General features: G+C 33.6%; 1 pseudogene; it reads right to left on the reverse strand.

The window, feature by feature from the left end:
* Positions 1-1,823: 1,823 nt before the first annotated feature.
* On the reverse strand, positions 1,824-23,184 carry LOC127809257 (uncharacterized; annotated as a pseudogene).
* Positions 23,185-23,395: the final 211 nt, after the last annotated feature.

Here is a 23,395-nt window from a genome sequence, read left to right on the forward strand (position 1 = left end):
ATCAACCGAAGCCACAAACAAGCTATTAGATGACTTAGGTCGACTGAAGTGGCAACTTCAGTTGACCAAAATTACAACGGAGCTGAAAAATAATAAACATACCAAAACTCCCAAGTCTGGTTTCTTAACCCCCCCTTTTGCCATTCCTTTGAGAAAATATGGTGAAATAAACCCCATGTAGACTTTTATTGGGACTCAATAACATCTTAGGAAAAAATCCAAGAACATTTGAAAGAAAATGGAAGAAGAACCCCATTAACTACAAAAATGCTTTTCAAGAACACAAAGAAACAATCTATGATCATTGATGCAACAAAAGAGGCTTCAAACCACATTTGAGGATAGATAGATAATTTAGACTTGCTTAAAAGAAGAAGAATAGAAAAAACTTGCACAATCCAAATAAAAGTGCAAGAAAGAACTTGCCTTGGAGTTGCTTGCCAATGAGAAGAAAGAGGAGAAGAAGAAACCAACTACAAAAGCCCCACTTCTTTGAGCTTCTAGATCACTAAGAAGAGAAGAAAAAAGAGAAAGAAGATGGAGAAGAAAAAGAATCAGGAGCTAAAATGAAAAGAGAAGAAGAAGATGCAAGTAAGGAAGGAAAGAGGAAGAAGAGCATATCATGCACGTCTCCCCTACCTGCTTCCATCAATTTTTTCCCTCATTTCCACATTTGCCTTTCAATTGCACACACATCACACAAATATCCAAGCCCCTTATGGTCATTTTCTATTTCTCTTAGTCTTTCTCATTTTCTTTATTCTCCCCATTTAGGGAATTCTTATTTTTATCCTTAGCTTTTTCCTACACCCTATATACAAGGTAAGCCTTTTTTGGACTTTTCCTATTACCTTTTCTTTCTCCTTTACCTTAATCAACCCCCATGATACATATATATATATATATATAATCCAATTAACCATTTAATTAATCAAGCATTATGCACCCATATATGCATATATATTATATTCTCATTTATGTGGGTTCATCAAATTTAATTTTCCTTACATTTATTTCTCATAAAAATATTTTCCCTTAATTCGCCATTCTTTATCAACACATAAATTATTTCCAACAAATAATTAATAAAGGCAAAAATTTCTAATGCCCAAAATAAAATACCAATAACTCCTAGACCCACTAATGGGTTGTTACACATTATCTATAAAGAGATAAGAACCGAAGGTATAAAGAAGGTTGGATAGACGCCACACTCAAGATAGAAGAGAATGATTGTGAGTGATAAATTAAGAATGAATGCCACAAGATGAAATCTTGATAAGTTCATAATAGTTCATTGAAAAACCAAAGAAAAAACTCTCACTATTAGTTTTGATCAAAAGTGCCTTTCCCATAGGGTTACATTGGGTTATATAGCCACAAATAAAGTAGAAAAAAAAAACACAAGATAAAGGAAGTGGTAAAACATTATCCAAATCAATCAATCATCCACCAATTTGGACAATTAATCAATTAACCACCAATTGTGGCAATCAATCAATCATCTACCAATTTAGATAATCAATCAATCAACTACCAATTTTAACAATCAATGAATTAGCCACCAATTGTGACAATCAATCAAAAGCCACAATTTTGGACAATCAATCAATAAACCACCAATTTAGGCAATCAATCAATTAGCCACCAATTGTGGCAATCAATTAATCAACCACAAATTGTGACAAATTTGATAATGCCTTGTTTGTTTCTTCGTAAGATCTCTCCAAATTACATTAAGAAGCTTGGATAACATTGACAAAGCATGGACCTTCTTGAATACTTAATTGGGGTAAATTATAGTCTTGAACAAAGTCTGAATTTTAGGTGTGTTCAATTAGCCCATTTAATGATTCCTTCAATTTCTTGGTTCTTGACCTTGTTATTGGACCTCCATGGATGCTTAACGAATCTTGTGAAGCTTTAGCAACCTGATTCGTATTATTCCCCGTCTCTTGAAAAGGATTTGTCCTCAAATTGTCACCTACATCAAATGGAGACAAATCAACAACATTAAAGCTTGCACTTACGTTATACTCTCTTGGAAGGTCTAACTTGTAGGCGTTATCATTGATCTTTTCAAGCACTTGAAATGATCCATCTCCCATCAAAAGTAGTTTTGAACGCCTTTGAATCGGAAACCACTCAATCACCAGGCTCAAATACAACTTTCTTGCGCCCTTTATTAGCATATTGTTTAGTTCTGTTTTCAATGTTTTGCCGTGCCTAACGAAGTTAACTTTCTTCTTTCCATCTAAATTAACACGCTCATCCATAGGTAGATGAGTTAAATCAAAAGGAGTTAATGGATTAAAACCATACACTACTTCAAAAGGTGAAAACTTAGTTGCTGAATGCACACTCCTATTATATGCAAACTCTACATGCGATAAACATTCTTCCCATGTTTTCAAGTTCTTTTGTATTATAGCATGCAATAAGGTAGATAAAGTTCTATTAACTACTTCGGTTTAACCATCAGTTTATGGATGACAGGTAGTAGAAAATAAAAGTTTAGTTCCTAACTTACCCCATAAAGTCTTTCCAAAATAGCTTAAAAATTTTGGATCCCTGTCCGAGATAATAGTCTTAGGCATGCCATGCAATCTTACAATCTCTCTGAAAAACAAATCAGCAATGTGTGAGGCATCATCGATTTTGTGACATGGAATAAAATGCGCCATTTTAGAAAATCTATCAATGATCACATATATGGAATCCTTACCTCTTTTTGACCTAGGTAAACCCAACACAAAATCCATAGAAATATCAATCCAAGGTTCACTAGGGATAGGCAAAGGAACACATACCGTGAGGTTTAACCTTAGACTTAGCTTGTTTACACGTGACACACCTTTCACAAATTTTTTCTACATCACGTTTCATATGAGACCAAAAGAAGTGTTTGTGCAAAACATCTAAAGTCTTAGATATACCAAAATGCCCTATCAAACCACCACCATGAGCTTCTCTAACAAGCAAGTCATGCAAAGAACATTTAGGCACACATCACTTATTCTCTCTAAACAAAAACCCATTATGCCTAAAGAACTTTCCAAATGCCACTCTCTCACATGCATTAAATACATTACAAAAATCAGAGTCATCAACATATAAGTCTTTAATGTACTCAAAATCTAATATTTTTGCATCTTAGGTAGAAAGTAAGGCATACCTTCGAGATAATGTATCAGCTACAATATTTTCCTTACCTTGCTTGTATTTGATCACATGAGTAAAGGTTTCAATGAACTCCATCCACTTAGCATGTCATTTTTTTAGCTTGTGTTGTCCCTTTAAATGCTTTAGGGATTCATGATCCGTATGAATCATAAACTCCTTTGGCCAAAGGTAGTGTTGCCAAGTTTCCAATGCCTTAATTAATGCATACATCTCTTTATCATATGTAGGATAATTTAAGGCTACCCCACTTAGCTTCTCACCAAAATATGCAATGGGACACCCTTCTTGCATTAGAACAGCTCCAATACCTATTCCTGAAGCATCATACTCAATTTTAAAGGTTTTAGTAAAGTTAGGTAAAGTGAGAAAATGAGCAATAGTTAGTTTTCCTTAAGCAAACTAAATACCTTTTCTTGTTCATCTCCCCACTTAAGGCCTACATTTTTTTTAATAACTTCAATCAAAGGTGTAGCTTGGCTACTGAAATCTTTCACAAATCTCCTATAACAACTAGCCAAACCATGGAAACTTCTAACATTTCCTACACTTGTAGGTTTCAACCAATCTTGGATTGCCTTAACCTTTTCTTTATCAACCTCAATTCCTCTAGCACTAACAACAAAGCCAAGGAATACAAGTTTATCTGTGTAAAATGTGCACTTTTTGAGGTTAGTAAACAACTTTTCTTTCCTTAAAACATCTAAAACAAGTTTTAAATGTTTAACATGCCCATCTAAGTTTTTGCTATAGATTAGAATATCATAAAAGTAGACAACCACACATTTGCCAATAAAAGCATGCAAAACATGATTCATTAATCTCATGAAAGTATTAGGTGCATTAGTTAATCCAAACGGAATAACTAACCACTCATATAAACCATATTTTGTTTTAAATGCGGTTTTCCATTCATCACTTTCTTTCATCTTAATTTGATGATATCCACTCTTAAGATCAATTTTGGTAAAAACACAAGAACCATGCAATTCATCAAGCATATCATCTAATTTAGGAATGGGATGTCGATACTTTACAGTGATATTGTTAATGGCTCGACAATCAACACATATCCTCCATGACCCATCCTTCTTAGGCACAAGCAAATACTGGGACTGCACAAGGACTCATGCTTTCACGCACATACACCTTCTCCATGAGCTCACTAACTTGCCTTTGAAGTTCCTTGGTTTCCTCGGGATTGCTTCTGTAGGCTGGCTTATTTGAAATTGATGCTTCGGGTATAAAATCAATTTGATGCTTGATTCCCCTTATTGGTGGTAAATCATTAGGTATCTCTTCAGTGAATACATCATCAAATTCCTAAGTTCATCGGCACTAAAACACGCCTCTTTGTACAAAAGTACAATTATAGACTGACTTAGAAACAAAGCTTTTTTGATCCCACTTTCTCCTACATAGAAGTTCACTTGTTTTCTCTTTTTTTTTTCCCTCACTATTGGAAACTCTTTTTCCCTTTTCACTTTCTTTTTCTATTTTTTTTGTCAATTTCTCTTGCTTTTGAACTCTCACTCTCCTTTTTCATATCACTCATTTTTTTTTTTAACCACACTTGGTCTTCATACACTTGTCTTAGGGATATGGGAACAAGAGTAATTAGTTTTTCATTAAGTACAAAGGAGAATCTATTGGTATAACCATTATGAATTGCACGCCTATCAAATTGCCATGGTCGCCCCAAAAGAATATGGCCCGCATGCATTAGCACCACATCACACAAAACCTCATCCGTATACTTCCCAATTGAGAATGAAACAAGCACTTGCTTATTTACTTTAACTTCTCAACAATCATTCAACCATTACAGCTTGTATGGTCTAGGATGCTTCGAAGTTGTTAAATTCAGTTTTTCAAATAAGCTAGTACTAGCCACATTAGTATAACTCCCCCCATCAATAATCATGCTACATACCTTATCATTGACATGTCATCTAGTATGAAAAATATTCTCACGTTGTACCTTCTCATCCACTTTGACTTACACACTAAGAGCTCTTCTTGCCACCAAGAGCTTCCCATCAACTATTACTCAACGCCACTCTCATCCTCCAAAGGTGGCATGGATTCATTATCAGATTCATCTTCGGTCTCACTATCATCATCATCTTTCAATATCATCAATCTTTTGTTTGGGCATTGAGATGCAGTATGGCCTATCTGCAAACACTTAAAGCATATGATATCTTTATTTTTAGGAGGTGGAGTTTCAGATTTTACCTTGTTTGGTGCTTCTCCATTTTTGTTATTTTTGGAGGTTTTGACTTTAGGCTTGAAATTAGGCTTATCATCCTTTTTGCTCCAATTTGATTTCCATGTTGAAGAAGAGCCTGAATTCTGCCCAATTCGTATGGATCCCTTTCTCTTCAATTTTTGCTCCACTTTAATGGCCATGTGGACCATGTCATCCAACTCAACATAATGTTGTAACTCTGCCACATCTGTAATATCATGATTCAGTCCAACTAGGAACCTAGCCATGGTAGTTTCTTGATCCTCCTCCACATTGGCTCTAATCATGGCTATTTCCATCTCTTTGTAGTATTCCTCAACACTTTTGGAAGCTTGAGCAAGGCGTTGCAACTTCTGAAACAAGTCCCTATAGTAGTGACTTGGAATGAATCGCTTCCTCATAATAGCCTTCATCTCTTCCCATGTCTCAATGGGCCTTTCACGATTCTGTCTCCTGTTCAAAATAAGTTGATCCCACCAAACAATAGCATAATCAGTAAATTCTACAGCCGCCAATTTTACCTTTTTCAATTCGGAGTAGTTGTGGCAATCAAACACCATTTCCACTTTTGTCTCCCACTCCAAATAAGCTTCAGGATCGTTTTTTTCTTAGAAAGATGGAATTTGCATCTTAATGTTGTCCAAGTTGTTATCAATCCTATCTTCATGTCTAACTCCTCTATCTCTATTTCCATGCCTAAATCAGCCTATACTGACATTAGAAGCACGATCATCATTATCTAGGTCATCCCTATAGTCATATTCATAATCATACCTAGGTGGATGCCTCTCTCTTCGTTACATAGTAGGAGCTCTATGTGGCTGCCCCATTTGTGAACTAGATTCAACTATATCTATTCTTTCATTTATCTCATCAAACCTTATCTCCATTTGTGCAAATTTTTGCTCCAAGGATTGAAAAAGAGTTTGAAATCTATCTTTTCTTGAGCTTCGTTTTCTCGAGACATGTTTAATACCTTGCAAAAAACAAAGTTAGGAAACCTCCTAAACACTCCCTCACGTGTTTCCCCTTAAGATTGACAGCATTTGCACTCGTTTATTCTCACAGGCTTTTACCCTCTTATGAACTCACACTCTCTTGCCTTTTTCCACTTTTTAGTCTCCTATTTTAGTTCTTTATTGAACTTAAACGAACTCAATCAAAATTTTCCTTGCAACAATCCAAACTCAACCAATTAGATTACCAAGAATGAGAATGAGTCAATTTGCAAAGGATAGAGAGTACGAAGTATTTATGAAGCAGCATGAACAAGGAATAGGAAATAATAGGATTGGTGTTTTCTTTTTTTTTTTTTGGTTGAATTGTGCAAAATAGGCATAATACATACTTTATACAATCAAAACATGGATAGCAAGCAACACTTCAATTAGTTTAGATTTAGTTGATTTTTGAATTTTTTATACCTCTTTTTTTTTTGAATTTCTAACTATCTGTTCTTTTTTTTTTTTTGTGTATAATGACAAATAACAGAATTTGAATAGATCAAGCTGAAGAAATAGGCAAAGTTGAAGAGATGAAAGGAAAAAAATAAAATAAAATAAACAAAGGTCCTAAAATAAAGAGAAATAATAGACAATGAAAGCAAATAAGGATATATCAAACCTGGTTTAGAGCCAAAGCTCTGATGCCAAATAATGCAAACCCCACAAAGGAAGGTGAGACCTGACTCTAAAAATGGTTCCTTTGCCAAGGATCATTCTAAAATAGATTGTAATAAGCAAAACAAAAGGACCTTGACTCGTTATCTATAAAGAGATAAGAACCAAATGTATAAGAAGGTTGGATAGATGCCATACTCAAGATAGAAGAGAAGGATTGTGAGTGATAAGTCAAGAATGAATGCCACAAGATGAAATCTTGATAAGTTAGAAATAGTTCGTTGGAGAACCAAAGAAAAAATTCTCACTATTAGTATTGATCAAAAGTGCCTTCCCTATAGGGTTACATTGGCTTATATAGCCACAAACAAAGTAAAAAAAAAAAAAAAACACAAGATAAATGAAGTGGTCAAACATTCTCTCAATCAATCAATCATCCACCAATTTGGGCAATTAATCAATTAACCACCAATTGTGGCAATTAATCAATCATCCACCAATTTAGGCAATCAATCAATCAACCACCAATTTTGTCAATCAATCAAAAGCCACTATTTTGGGCAATCAATCAATTAGCCACCAATTTAGGCAATCAATTAATTAGCCATCAATTGTGGTAATCAATCAATCAACCCACAATTGTGGCAAATTTGATAATGCCTTGTTTTTTTCTTCACAAGATCTTTCCAAATTGCATTAAGAAGCTTGGATAACATTGACAAAGCATGGACCCCCTTGAATACTCAATTCGGGCAAATTATAGTCTTGAACAAAGTTTGAATTTGAGGTGTGTTCAATTAGCTCATTTAATGCTTCCTTCAATTTCTTGGTTCTTGATCTTGTCATTGGACCTCCATAGATGCTTAACGGATCTTGTGAGGCTTTAGCAATCTAATTCGCATCACTTCGAGCCTTGCCGAGCTTGAGCCGGGCTTAAGGCTCGAGTCGATCTCGAGGCCATACACTTACTCACTGAGCTAAGCCTGACCTCAGCGAAGCTTGGCTCAGCTCGATTGCAACCCTAATTTTGTCTTTGTTAGAGATGGAATTGTTCTATCTTTAATTCTGTCTTTATTATAAGAGACGAAAATTTTCAATTTTGGATTCTATCTCTAACACCTTTTTGCTTCTATTTTTATAATTTTTTTTGTCTCTAATTGAATTTTTTAGTCTTGGATTTCGTCTCTGTTGGAGGAATGTTACAGAGACGAAAATTTTTTGTTTCTAATTGAATTGAAATAAAAAAAAAGAAAACAAAAATAATACAAAATCGATCATTTCGCATAAAGCAGTGCTGTCTATTGCTTTTTTATTAATAGAAAAAAAGGAGGAGGTAATAAAACTTTTAATTAGAAAATTCAAAATTTAATCTTACAAACTAATAACACTATATATATTACCAGTTTACAAAAATATCTATCACCTACCCTTGTAAGACCCCCAAGACCTTTTAAATTAAGTAAAGTTCACCTTTTAATGTTGGACCATTTTCATTACAAAAGAAGAATTCAGAATCAGGAAAGTGTTTCATTATTGGATTGGATTTCATACCATGTAAGCGTTTAAGCACACTTATAAACAGACAAAACTGCCTCTGTTAGAAGTGAAATTTTTTAGTTGCTAATTTTGTCTCTATGAATTTTTCTACCTTGGATTCCATCTTTGTTTGAGGCAGATATTTTCTACCTCGAGTTTCATCTTTGCGAGAGACAAATTTTTTTTGTCTTGAGTTTAGTCTCTGTTAGAGACGAAATCTAGTTTGGTCTCTATTAGAGATGAAACTTATGAGTATTTATTTTTGTTTATGATAGGGACAACATATTTTCCATCTCTATTAAAGACTTAATTTTTTCTTGTCAAATTCTCTCTGTTAGAAATGGGATATTTTTTGTAAAACTTTGTTAGCTTAAGAAGGAGGTTAATTAAGATTTTTCACATTTAAAAAAAAATAACTTGAATGTTTAAAGTAAAAACAAACCGAAATAATGTAGCACACATGATATATAAAGGTTTAGCTATGCTTACTCCACTACCTTGGCTCCTTAGTAAAGATTTTGTCCAACCAACTTACTTGAGTAGATTTTAAAATAGATTTAGCTACAAACCTTTACAACCAATGCCCTTTTAAATAGGACCAGCCACAACCATTGTCTTTTATAAGATCATCCTTAACCTTTACAAGATTACAACAAAAATTGTCAATAAAAGATACAAGAGAAGGTATAGAATGACCAGGATCTTCAAACTCTTCTCTTATGTCTACAAAGAGATGAAAGAATGTGAAAGAATAATCTCAATCTCTTTTTTTCTTCTTGATCTGCAAACTCTTTTTCTTTTTGATGAATAATGTCAATCTCTCATTTTCTTAGAGAATTTTATCATTGTTCTTTTCTCTTCCTTTTTGTCATTAACAAAAGGGTCTCCCCCTAATAAAAAAGAGAGGTGACACAGATGCTCCCAATGACTTAATGAATTTTCTAGTTGATTCGCTCCCCTTATCTTATAGATTTGAATGTACTTATGTATGGAATGAACATAAGACAATTTCAAGAGAAGACAACTTCATTAAACTTGAAATTTCATACAAAACAAGTACATTGAAAATGTTCGATTACATTATCTAAAATTAAAAACAATACATAGAAATCCTAGTCTACAGTTGAAGGAGGATCCTCGTTGCCTCATTCTTCTTCCAATGTAGTTTTGGAGGATTTTTGGATAGTAGTCTTGATTTTTCTAGATGTCTTCATAGTTGTCTTGATTTCAGCTGGGATTTCTTCCATACTTTTTGTCTTTGCTCCAGCTTGTCCATTCTTGCAATTAGCTTTTCTTGCTTATCTAAGAGCCTTGTAATGGATCTTGTGAGGAAGTCATTTATGTGAATCCTTGCAAGTTGTGTAGGCTGTTACGATGATGAGGTAGGTGCTTGAAAGGTTGGAGTGGGTTAAGGATGAGGGTTGGATGATGAGGGTGCTAAAGGTTGGGAGGATTGAGAAGTCCCAACACCTTGAGTAGGAAGGTCAGATGGAGGATTACCCTCTTTTGGGTGTTTTGGTTGCTCTTCCTTAAAAGGTATTTTCCAAACCCCATTCTCATATTTTATCCTCATTCTTTTGAGGGTTTGGCTAGAGTAAGTATCAAAGGATGAGTGAGGAATGTGTAGAGTATGTTAACTTAAGATGGGGGTGAATTAAGCATTTTTCACCTTTACAAAATTAAGAACATAAATCAAAAGGAAATAAAAATTGCAGCACACAAGATATATAGTAGTTCAACTTATGTCTAGTCCATTACCTTGGCTCCTCACTAAAGATTTAGGCAAATCAATTTTAATTGGGTAACTTTTGAGCAGGCGTAGTGACAAACCTTTACACTATGACTTTTCATTTAGTTTAGTCACAACTAATGCCTTTTACATGGTAAGGCTTAACCTTTACAGATTTTACAAAGAAATCTGAAGAAAAATATTTCAAGAGAAGAGAATGATATTATAGACAATAGAGACTTCTCTTGATAATACAAAGGGATAAAAGAAAATATGAATTGGGAACTATCTCTTTGAATGGCTCAAGTAGAATTTATTACTTGATTAACAAAGGTCATATTTTCACTTGATTTACTCGATTAAAAGCTTTTCTAACTCGATTACTTTATATCTCATTCTTAATTGTTTTAGTCATCATCTTTTAACTAAATTTACTAATTTTTTTATTAAATCAAAACCACAAATTTCTCAACAGAATGGATCTTTGAGAAATAGGACCAGGGGTTTTATTTAGAATAAAGGTGATAACCATCCCAAATGGAAGTTTGCTAGATGATTTTCAGATGTCTGATTCATACATTCTAGTAAACAAAAAACAAGGAAGGCTAAAATGGATGTTATGGATGGCACACCACATGATGAGGAGATCAGTGTAGGTGACAAAGTGAAAAGATCCTCCATGGATGTTTATTGAAGTGACTATGAAGTGGTGTAAAACTCTATATTTTGGGTCTAATTAAAAACTCATGGGACCCTAGATGATTGGCGGCTACGAAGGTCTCATTTTTTCTAGTGAGAGTAGTCCGAATTTTATCATAGTTCATGTCAAAGTCATCTATGTCTTTTTCACATAGGGAGAGTTCAGGATGTTCTACTAGTCTTTAAGCTGTGTACATGTACTCAATCCCATTGTCCCTAAATGTGACAGATCCTCCATCTTTGGGAGTGAGATCTAAGAATAGATCTCTCTCATCGGCTATGAGTCGTGAGCAGTCATTATCCATATATCACTTGTTGCCCATTGTGGTCCTCATGTACATCTGCACATTTAAAATATCATGTTTTAGGTTCGGGTACCCATCTATAGACGAGTGCCTTGAATCTTTCTTCATTAGGATCAAATGATTTAAATATTCTTGATGTATGTGGATAAAGAACAATATTTAAAATTTTGTGACCTAAATCGTTCATTGTTTGCACTACCCCTTTGGGTATCCACATTTGCACTATATTACTTCTCTTAGATTGGGGTCTCCATCTAGATTATTTCCATTCTTTTTTAGGTGTTTTGTACATTGGTTTGAGTTTTGAAATTTTCTTTAAAATCAATGTGGCTAAACTTTTCTCTATGGCATTCTTTTATACTAATAGTTTGTCATTTTGAGTTTTTAATATTTTATTTTCTTCTTGAAGTTTAATTAATTGATCTTTTAATTTATTTTCATTCTTTTTCTTAAGCTCTTGAGGTTTTTCTTCTAAGTTCTTTATTTCACTCTTTAATTTTTCATTTTCTTTGTGATTTTTCTTGATGGTTTTTACTTTTTTTCTTAATAGATTGATATTTTATATATAGTTCTTTGTATGCTTTTTGTAATTCTTTTAACTTCATATCTTCTTTGTCTTTTTCTATAGCCATGAGGCACATATGTGCTTGTTCATCTTCGGATTGGGATGAAGCATCCGTATCCCATGCCAAGAAGACATGTTTCTTTGATTTTTTAAATCTCTTATTTTCTACTTTCTTCTCTTTCTTATTCTCCAAATAATCAAATTGCATGTGCACACTTTTCTTACATTTAAAGCAACTAGGAGACATTCTCCTACGCTCATTTTCTTTTTTTTCTCATTATTCTAGCAAATGCTTTTGCTAGAAGGGCTATTTCTTCCTCTTCTTTCTCTTCAGTAGACTTGAATTCCTCATTTGCTTTTAAGACTAGGGTTTTCTTACCTTTAATATTTTCATTAATCTTATTTAATATTAATTCATGAGTTAAAAGTGTTCCTATTAATTCTTTCATTTTTAGTTCTTTCTCTTTTGGTTTAGACATTTCAAAACCATTTTTAACAATTTTTCATAAGTAAAAATCTATTGAAATCAAATAAGACTTCATTCTCATTTTTCAATAGGTAAAATTTGTGCCATCAAAGAATGGTGGCCTATAGGGTGATGGTCCTTCCGCTATAGTTTAGTTGGTGAATGAGGTCATCTAGATCTCTTCTAAGTTGAAGTATTGACTAAGGGTTCAACTATTTTAGAAGTTTATTCTCATACCAATTGTTAGTCCCTTGAGGTATGGCCATTCAAGAGGGGAAGTGAATTGAGTGATTAAAATTTTTAACAATTTTAAAGAGAATTATTAATTAATGATTTTATTAGATAATATATTTAACAAATATGTATGAGTAGTATTTGAGATTGATAGATTATGTAAGCCACAAGATATATCAACAATAAATAAAATGAGACAATGCGTAATTTACAATGGTTCAATGTCTTTACACACACCTAATTCACTCTCCCAAGATCTAACCACCCTTGAAGTTCCACTAAATCAATCTTACTAAAGTTTTCTCTCTAACTCACCCTGAAAACTAGATACATTCTTAGATTACAATGAGTTATAAGAAACTATTAATACTAAGGTTTTCTCTCTAGTTTACTTTGAAAACTAGATTCATCTAGATTTTAATGGTTTTAGGAAACCTATACAATCCACAACAATAATTTAAACGATTACAAGTAATTGTCCACACTTGGACATAAATAAATAAGCAATTAAGAACAAATTATACAAGAAAAATGAAATATAAATAAAGTAAATAAATTTGTATTATCAAATGGAGAAGTTCAGATTTGTCGTAAAAGACTCGAAAGACTTTTCTCTTCTTGCTTTGTGACTTTCTGGTGGATGTGTAATTATACTTTAAGAGCTTTGGATTGCTTGGATTTTTGCTTAAGAGCGTTAGAGAGTTTTGGAATGCTTTGGATATGCAATATGTGCAATAAATTATCTTCAAAACAAGCCTGAGGTATTTATAGGTGTTTCTGGGCACTGTTCACAATGGTATAAAAAATACTATAGCAATGGTTGGATACTGTAGCGATGGCGGAACTGTAGCATCACTATTCACTATAACGGTCGTATTCATTATAGCGTCACTATTCACTATAACGGTCGAATTTATTGTAGCATCACTGTTTACTGTAACATTTTGAAAATATATTTTTATAGAAATTTTTTATGCATTTTAAAATTATTTTAAAAATAATTTTAATGTAAAATAATAATTTTGGTACTACTACATATACTATGAAAAAAATATTTTATAAATTAATCAAAAATAATTTGGTACTACAATTAATATATTTTAAAAAAATACTCTTTTTGTTAATCACCAAAAATACTATAGTTTATATATTAAAAATTTTCTTTTTATTAATTATCAAAAATTAATTAATATGAGCAAATTGAATCAACGCTTCATTGGGTTGTATTTATGGACTTTTTCAAAGTTTGAAGAAAAACTAACTATCATTAGCCATTGTACCCTACAAAAACTAGCCGTTAAAGAAATTTGTGAATAAAACAGTCGACTCAGAAGATCGATCAACTACTTTTCAAGAATGCACATAGACTCGTCGACAAGTAGAAGAAATCGGTTGACTTGCTACAAAAATGAGTAACCGAATCTGATGCAGAGGTTGACAATTGATGGTGGCTGAGAGCATGCAAATAGCTGGTCAACAGGCATATCAGACTGGTCAACAATTTTCAAGGAAACAGTTGACTGATATTAAAGACTGTTAATAGTTTACTTGTCTTTAAGAGCCAAAAAATAAAGGTACAAAACTTTTGATAGTTTTACTAACATAGTCGATAGTTCTGATTTCAAAAACAGTATTTTTGATATGAAAAATATTTTGACATTCTTTTAACACATTTAATTTCAAAACAAATACTAAAAATTTATTTTAAAATAAATATATAAGATTTTATGAGCATCGTAAGCACATAGATTTTTTTATTTTTAAAAATAAAATATAATTTATTTTTAAATATTAAATATATAAAATTTTTTACCATCAAAACATCATTAATACTGCAACTCATTACAAATATCTATCTTCTTTTCCAATCTGCTCTGTGTCCGTTACTAATATATATATATATATATCATATGTATATTTTCCCCATGAACGGAAAATCGAATGAACGAAGAGGAAAACCAAAAGCCGCTCCTTGTTGCCCGACGTCGCACTGCTTCTCCCCTTTATAAATAAAAAAAAATATATATATATATCATATATATATTATATTGCAATCAGCCGAGAGATGGAGAACAGGGCAGCAGAACGGACGGACGGTAGAAGAAGAGAGAGAAGCATTCGACGAAAAGGGGCTGCTGCCTAGGATTCTTAATCATAATAATAATAACAATATAATTATTTATCATATAATATATATATATATGTATGTATATCGGAGCCATGGGCGAGAACTCCCCCCGGAGCAATAATGCGCCTGCAGTATCCCAGTGCCCCAGCTGTTCAATTGTCCCTTCAACGAAATTGGCTGAAAAGCTAATTTTAACTTTTCAAATCTCCTCTTAATTAAATTAATTTTTATAATATATATTATATATAACAATTATACACACTAATATTATATAATAATTAATTACACTTTTCTCATATTTATTAAATCACTGAAAACCTCATTAAGTTTTAATGATATTTTTATCAATCATTAACTCTTAATAGTAATTAAATTTCCGTTAACTCTTAATTATGGAATAACAGTCTATCACGTTAGATTAACTAATCTAGTGCTATACCTACTTAGGGTGTGATTTTTTAGATTCACAGTCATATAACAATCAATACACGTTAACTCTTTATTATCGATTAAACACTTTAATCTACTAATAGGATCTATCCATCTCCCTGAAGCATTTTGAAAGATTCTGAATATCTTCTAGACAGGACTTAGGACGATCATAATGGTAATGAATTCAGAATTTCTTATAAACCTGTTTAGGGCTCTTGATTATTGTGCATGATAGTCTTTTCATTGAGTAACATCCCGATCAATTAAGAGCCATGAATTGACTAAACTCACAGAACTTAGTAACTATGCAAGATCTAGTCTGGGGTGATTGAGATGACACATTAAAACTCCTTCTAATATTAAAACCTCTTTTCGATTATACATGCCTTGGCCAATGACTCCTACAATCATCGACTGACCGAGATTACATAGTATGTTCACCCCATCTGATGGAGGACAATAGATTCCATCAACGAGCATCTGCCTCCATACACCACTTCATAGAGATTACAAAGAGACCATCCCAACCTCTCACTCTCGTGTTGAGCCAATTTGCTCCAATCGATCTATTGTGTATTTTGATGTTTAACAAAATATAATTTTAGTAAAATTATTTTTGATATATTTAAATCCCCTAATGGATTTTTAATATGTCTTATGGTGGAGAATATATTTTAATAATTATAGTATTTTGTGTATCAAAATAAACCAAGAAATGTTATTTTTCTAAGTCTGGAAGATTAACATATTATAAGGAGACATAAAAGAAAATATTTTCATTTTGAAAAACTATCTCCCGGTATTTTGATAGCTAATATTCATTGTTATTAAAATAAATTTTAATGAATTTTTCAAGAAATAATAGGGTATGTATTTTGGGGTGGTAAAATCGCTAAATCCCGAATTTGTACTAAAACTAAAATTCTATTTTCTTATTGTTATGAATTTTAATTTTTTAGATATTTTTATTAAATTCAAATGGATGGTATTTTCTTATTTACATTTTACTTAAACTAAAGAAATGTAAATATAATGTAATGTATACATGCTATGGATTGTATCTTCAAACAAACCTAATTTTTCTAAAAATCTGGACTGAGAGTCGACTCCTGGTGAGGGACAGTTGACTTTGGGTTATGCAGAGTTAATTCAGCTGAGAGCAAGTTATGCAGAGTCGACTCGACAACATTGGTGTATTTCGAAGAGTCGACTCTAGCAGTGGAGAAGTCGACTCTTATATAACTAGAGTCGACTCCCACTTAAAATGGAAGTTGACTCTTGTTTTAGAATAATCTAGACTCTAACAATCGGATTTTTCTAGCCGTTACAAATTCGTTGGAAGCTCAAGTATATATATCAAGAAGAGTTTTTTAGAGAAGACTAATGCACTATCAAGATCTATCATTCTAAAGCACACCCAAGCTCTCAAGATCTCATTCAAAGCAATCCAAGGCTCAAGCTACAAAGATCAATCAATTTAGAGCCCAAGGTAAAGAAGAAGTTTTCTTTTTGTTGGTAATTCTTGTATTATTTGTATATTTTCCTTGAAATATTTTTTCTTGTATTCATATCCATATTAGTCCAAGTTTCTTGGACATAAGATTGTTTATTTGTATAAATTGTGGATTGTGAGTGGCATCCTAGAGCCCGTTGAAATCTAGGTGGGTTGTATTAGTTTTTGAGGTGAGCTAAGGGGAAAATCTCGGTGTTGTGTAAAAGTTTCTTGGGTGAACTTGTTGGAAAAGCTAAGTATGGTTATAGTGGAACCTCAAGTGTCGAGTTGACTTTGAGAGAATAGACGTAGGTGTTGGAGACACCGAGCTACTATATATCTTGTGTTAATATTGTGCTTGTTTGTGTATTTATATTACTATCACTCCCAAACAACATATATATTTATAACAAGTGTTTTCTTTGTATAAGAAAAACTCAAGAGTTTTTAAAAGGGAAGAATTCGGTTGAATAAGTTTTTAATCCTCAATTCTCCATCCTCTTGAGTGGCGATTGTGTGTAAAGGGACAAACATCTTGATGGTTCCGCTCAATGGTAAACTCTAGGCACCAATGTACTAGAAAACTCTGTTACTTTTGATTAAATGACCAGATGCACAATTTAAAGTCAATAATAGATCATTAATCCTCTCAATCATGTGATCTGTTATAAGTGTCACATTCAATAGATGTTCAATTAACATTGACCCACATGTCTACTATTTGCATCTCATGTAATATGACATGTGACTCACCATCCTTTATCATTAGTATCTCATACTAATTAAATGTAGTAGCCCATGTGCTAGTCTATAATCGATTAATTTTAGTCTCCTTTAGAGAAATTTTAGGATTAGGAATACTTTTAAAAAATCACGTGTTATAGATTTTTGTCATATATTCTTAACAACTTAAGAATAAAGATTATCAGAATATCTACGGACTCATTTATATATAAATGGAGAGCTATGAATGAAGATATAACCATCTAAATAACAAGCATGATTATATCATTAGGCTCAACACTCATACTAGATGTCATTTAAATCTAGTATTAGGATACTAACACCAACAATATCCGAGTGCAATATGCATATACTAGATTGAGCCTTGAAATATCTATTGAGATACGTGATTACTGTAAACCCAAACACTTATCTACTTGATTACTAGCATATGAATAATGGTTTAAAGTTTGTTAAAACTTTTGCATTACAATCACTTGATTACTAGAAAGCTTTATTCGAGTAGGGTAAATAGATACTCGATTTAACATGGGGACTTTACTTGAATTTTGATTTAATATTAATTAAAGTTTTGCTTTAATATTTTATCATCAACATCATCATCAAAATATTAACTCAACAGTACTTAAGATTTCATCAAGTGATTATCTCATGTGACTTTAATATGATTGATGAAGACTACTGTGTGTATGCTAAATGATTAGATGATAAGTTTGTGATCTTATCACTTTATGTAGATGGCATACACTTGGTTGAGATGGGCATAGGCGAAACAACATATATATTTGGTGTTAAAATGAAGAGAGATTGTTCAAAGATGTTGTTAGCTCTTTCCCAAGAGTCATGCATTAGAAAGATACATGAATGATTTTATATGCAAGACTATAAGCCTATAGATACTCCAATTGCGAAAGGTGAAGGCTTGAATAGAAAAATGTGCACTAAAACTCCATAATATAAGGAACAAATGGCAATAGTTCCTTATTCTAATATCATGGGTAGTTGTATGCGATGATGTACACAAGACTAGATATTTGCTATGTAGTTGACATGGTGTACTAAATATCAATCCAACCTAGACTAGTCTCATTGGATACCTATAAAATGGATACCGAGGTACTTGAAGGGTGCAATAGACTAGTCCCTCTGTTATCAAGGAAAATATTTGTATCTTGAGGGATATATTGATGTTGATTGGGGAGGAGATCTAGATAAGAAAAAAATCTACATCTAGATATGCTTTCCTACTTGGCAATGGAGTTATCTCCTAAATTAGCAAGAAATAAACTTATGTAGCATTGTCTACAATGGAAGACGAGTTTGTAGCATTAACAGTAGTAATACAAGAAAATATTTAGCTGAAGCGATTTTTGAATCACTTGGGAGTTAGAAATGACACATCAAATTTTGTCATAGTGAATTGTGATAGTGAAGCTGCAATCACATTCAAAAGAGATCCCGTGTATCATTCAAAGACCAAACATATTGGTACGAGATATAACTTAGTTAGAGATATAACTTAGTTAGAGATATAGTTGCACAAAAGGAAGTGCACTTACAATATATTTATACAAAAGTGATGAGCACATTCGTTTATAAAACCCATTCTAAGGGATTTATTCTAAGGCCATGTTAAATCCCTAGGAATGTGTAAATATTAAATGAGTTATGGTATTTTGTGAACAATAACATGTAAATATTATTTTCCCATTTTATGTTTAGAACTGAATTATGTTTCATTATTGATTAATGCCTATTGTATTTAGTATTGAATTTGTTTAAGCCAACACACATACATAATGCTTAGTGCATGATTCTAATTGCATAAATGTTAAGTGCAATATAAAATGATTTGTGCATAATGCTAAGTGCTAGAATTAAAGGTATGTCGGACAATTGATTGGACTTCTCACATAGGCAATCACATCTTTGACTGAGTGGTGCATGGATGAAAGATAATTTTAAGCATATTACAAAATAAAGCTAATGATAGCTGGAGCTTAAAATACAATTGCGTTGATAAGTTATCAAAAAGAGCCAATAATATTATATAAGTAGCCAAAAGTTGAAGATTTCACTTCTCACCTTATCTGTCCTATAGTGTTAAGTGAACAGAGCTGGACCTATAAGGAGGCCCATGAGGCAGTTGTCTCAGGGCCCATAAATCTGTGATTTTTTTGGGGCCCATAAATTTGGAAACCCTTCTCTCTTATGCGCCCAAATGCTGAAATGCAGCAAACCCAGAAACCTTGCTCCAGTGCTCCGCCCCTGCCCTTTTCCTTTTTCCGCTCTTACTTGTTCTGTCAACTGTTGCTCGCTCGCCCTAGCTCTCACTCACTCTTACTTGCTCTGCCTCTGTCGGATTGTCGCTGAGGTCACTCGCCTTGCTCTCGCTCATTGCCTTTCTCTCGTTTCGTCACTCGCCCACTTTGGCTCGCCCCTCGATTGCTCGCAACTCACACTTGTTCTCGTCTCTCACTCAGCCGCTCCCTACTTCTCAATTGCCACTCATTACTCATCAAATCTGCTTCTCAGAGCTCTAAGCCAAAACTTCCAAATCTACTTCAAGACCCTCTAGGTTTACTACTAAGTAGCAATCAGGACACGTCAACCACCTTGACGTTGACTAAACACTTTTGATCTACAACGAAGATCTCTCAATCTCTTCAAAGTACCCTGAAAGACCTTGAGTGACAACTAGTATTATGTCAGGACAATCCTACTGTAACACCCCATTTTTTGAGCGTGCTATATAACTTAGGACAATTATGGGATAATAAATTTTTTTCTTAAAAACTATTGTTAAACCATATCATTTCTTATATCCATCACAAAATTTCCATACATCTATCTCAAAAGAGAATTATCATAAACATCAAATACTGAAGCTAGAATCGAACCTAACATCTTAACATTAATCATAAATCAATTCTTACATTCTTATTAACCATAATTAAGGTTATACATCATAATTTCTCAAAACGTTCCGAATTCAAAGTAGCAGAACTTAAATATATGGACTACATAACATACATTCAACTTATCATATACTTTGCTAAGTGCCATTTCATACCTCATTCATCCTCGTTTCTGCTACAATCTCCATCTGGAACGTTTGAATATTCTAGGGGTAAAGCCCAAGTTAGATAATGAATCATCTAAGTAAGGGAATAAAACATTTAATGCTCATGTATTTATACAATGCACATGACATCGTAACTCTCTGTTTGGGTCGACCGCACCTTAAGATTACCTGTCATTTTTACAGTCTCCCTACCAGACCGAGGTGTATAGGTGCACCCTTGACAAAGTAACGGCGCTAGTACCTAATCCCAAACCCGTGCAACGTATGACCGTGAATCTTATCATGCTTATATGCATATTTCATCATTAAGACATGTAAATGCAATCTACATGACATACTCACATCAATGCATGACAACATGACAAAATTATTTACATAAAATCGGATTTTGGGTCGAACCACATACAAACCAAGCATTTTCATAAAACTAAATCCAAGTGAAACGTAACACTTACCTTGCAAAAAAGATAATTTTGCCTCTAGCGTAATTTTGCCTCAAAATTCTTGTCAGACTTCCAATCGTACTCAATTATGAATCTTGACGTATCCTGGGCATCATAATTACTTAAGAAAATCATATTTCTAATTTTCTCTAATTTTTCTAATTTCTCCCATTTCCTCTTATTATTTCATCAAGATTATGAAATAAATACTTCCTCATAAAATTTTCTCTATTTCTCTTCACAATAATTCCTAAAACAATATTCCTAAGCCTAAAAAATTTTCTCATAATTTTCAAAATCTATGTTCTATTTATTTCTTATTTTCTCTTTGATTTTCAAGCCTTTATTGTGTAACATCCCACTTTTCTCTTACAGAGCGTGTCACTATGTTGGGGCTCAAAATATACATAAATTATTATTTTCTTTCTTTCTCGGTACATAACTTAACTTTAAGTACCAAATTCCAAACAAAACCCTCAGCAAATCATTAAAAATGCAGAAGCAATAATCGAAACCTGATACGGTACATAATCAATTCACTTTATTTATAAGAATCCATACCATAGTTAACATCATATCCTCAATAATGAAATACATAAATACATGGAGATTCCATAATATTCTAATAAGATTAATCATCAATAAAGTATCAGCTAAAACATATCCGAGTTAGCTCGCTGAATCCATCGTCCTTGTCATCACATGCCGTCATATCTAAACCTGCTCCTTGCTTAAGCTGTAAGTCTAAACTGAAACGTTGAATGTTTTAGGAGCATAACCCATTAGAAGATGAAACTTCTAGTGAGGGTCCAAAAACATATATATGAATACATGATGCGATAACATGAACAACATTTGCCCCTAATGTAACTTTCCAAGCCCACCAGCTCAGCACGAAATCCTAGGCAAATCCCGAACCTTTGCAGGATAAGCCTAACGTTATTCCATCATTGCCCTAGGGGAATTACGGCTACACTCTAGGGGCGACATCCTATTCCCATGCACAAATATTAATATGACAATAATATTATGTCATGCAATTATCACGACTTTCCATGCAATATGACAAAATGAATATTGCATTCATAACAACATGCATATATAACAACCGTATCATGAACATAAGTTTTTGTGAGAAAATCACTCACAAAACCATAGTTATGATAAGAAAACTCACCTTTGCCCAAAGATCAGGACACCTCGAAAAGCGCACATCGCCTCGATATACGTGCCAGACCTCGATTCTCGTGTCAACTCTCAAAAGTTACACCAATCACATTATCTCGATCACCTCAATCATAAAATAATATTTAATCACTAAATATCCTCAATATTCCATTTATTTAATTTTTTCTTCATTTTTTTCTCATTTTTCCTTCTAAAAATCCCAATAAATACCATCGAGATTTTTTTCTCAAATCTAATTCCACAACAATTCATCATAGGCTATGAACTTCAAAGAAAAAATAATGAACTTACCTGAATGTTGCATTTTTACGTAAAACGAGGCTATTTGATGCTAAAATCGAGACATCGAGAATCCCAAACCCAAATATTTTCACACGGATCTCCATAAAATATTTTTCTCGATTTTCTACCAATTTTCGGCCTAGCCATGCACCTACACGCGCCTAGGGCGAGTGGGCGCACGTGGAGACTAGCGCGTGACCGGCATGCGCCGGTTGTCTTCTCCGGCGATGGCCGTGCTGGCGATTCGAGACGACTTCGCTCCTCGAAAGCCCTCCTTCATTCGATCACCATGGCACCATCCTTGGCCTGAAAGGACAACCCAAAGACCCTCAACCGGACGACCAAAGCTTCGGTTTGGCCATCCGCCTCATTTTTCGGCGAGGCCTCGAACGACCATCAAACCTTGACCAAAATGGCCCATTTTCTCCAGAAAGCTTCCCCTCGTCATGGAAAACAAAAGCCCCTTAATTTGGAGCCCCAATTTGTTCGATAACATGGCTGATTTGAAGCTTCTTCTTCCCCATTTTTCGGCCATCTATGAATTCCTATTTATAGGCATTTTTGAGCTTCCAAAAGCCCTTGCTCGGCTAATCCATTGCCTTAGGAGTTAAAACCTACCTTAGATTAACCTCAAACCGACCTTTCCTGTCCATAAAAGCGAGTTGCAGGCTTGCGATAATCTGACTGAATTTTTGATCAATTTTCTTGCTTTTTCTGGCAACCCATGGGCCGTTGTCGACCCAACCTTTTACAAAAGATGCTCCCTGACCATCCCTCGTGCCATCCCTGTGGCCAAAATTAGCCATGTCCGACCGTCCATGTGTTGGTCATTGGCCAACTTTTGGCTTTTTGCAATTTGGCCCCTTAACTTTTGGCTTTTACCTTTTTGCCCCTTTTTACTTAGCCCCTGAACTTTTCAAATTTGGTTTCAAGACCCTCAAGTCCTAAAACATCAATTTGACTCCTGAGGATTCCAAGAAGTCATCGTTTTAACCTCCCTCTGGTAATTTCAGAAAA

The sequence above is a fragment of the Diospyros lotus genome, chromosome 9 (genome assembly GCF_014633365.1).
Source record: "Diospyros lotus cultivar Yz01 chromosome 9, ASM1463336v1, whole genome shotgun sequence".
Taxonomy (NCBI): domain Eukaryota; kingdom Viridiplantae; phylum Streptophyta; class Magnoliopsida; order Ericales; family Ebenaceae; genus Diospyros; species Diospyros lotus.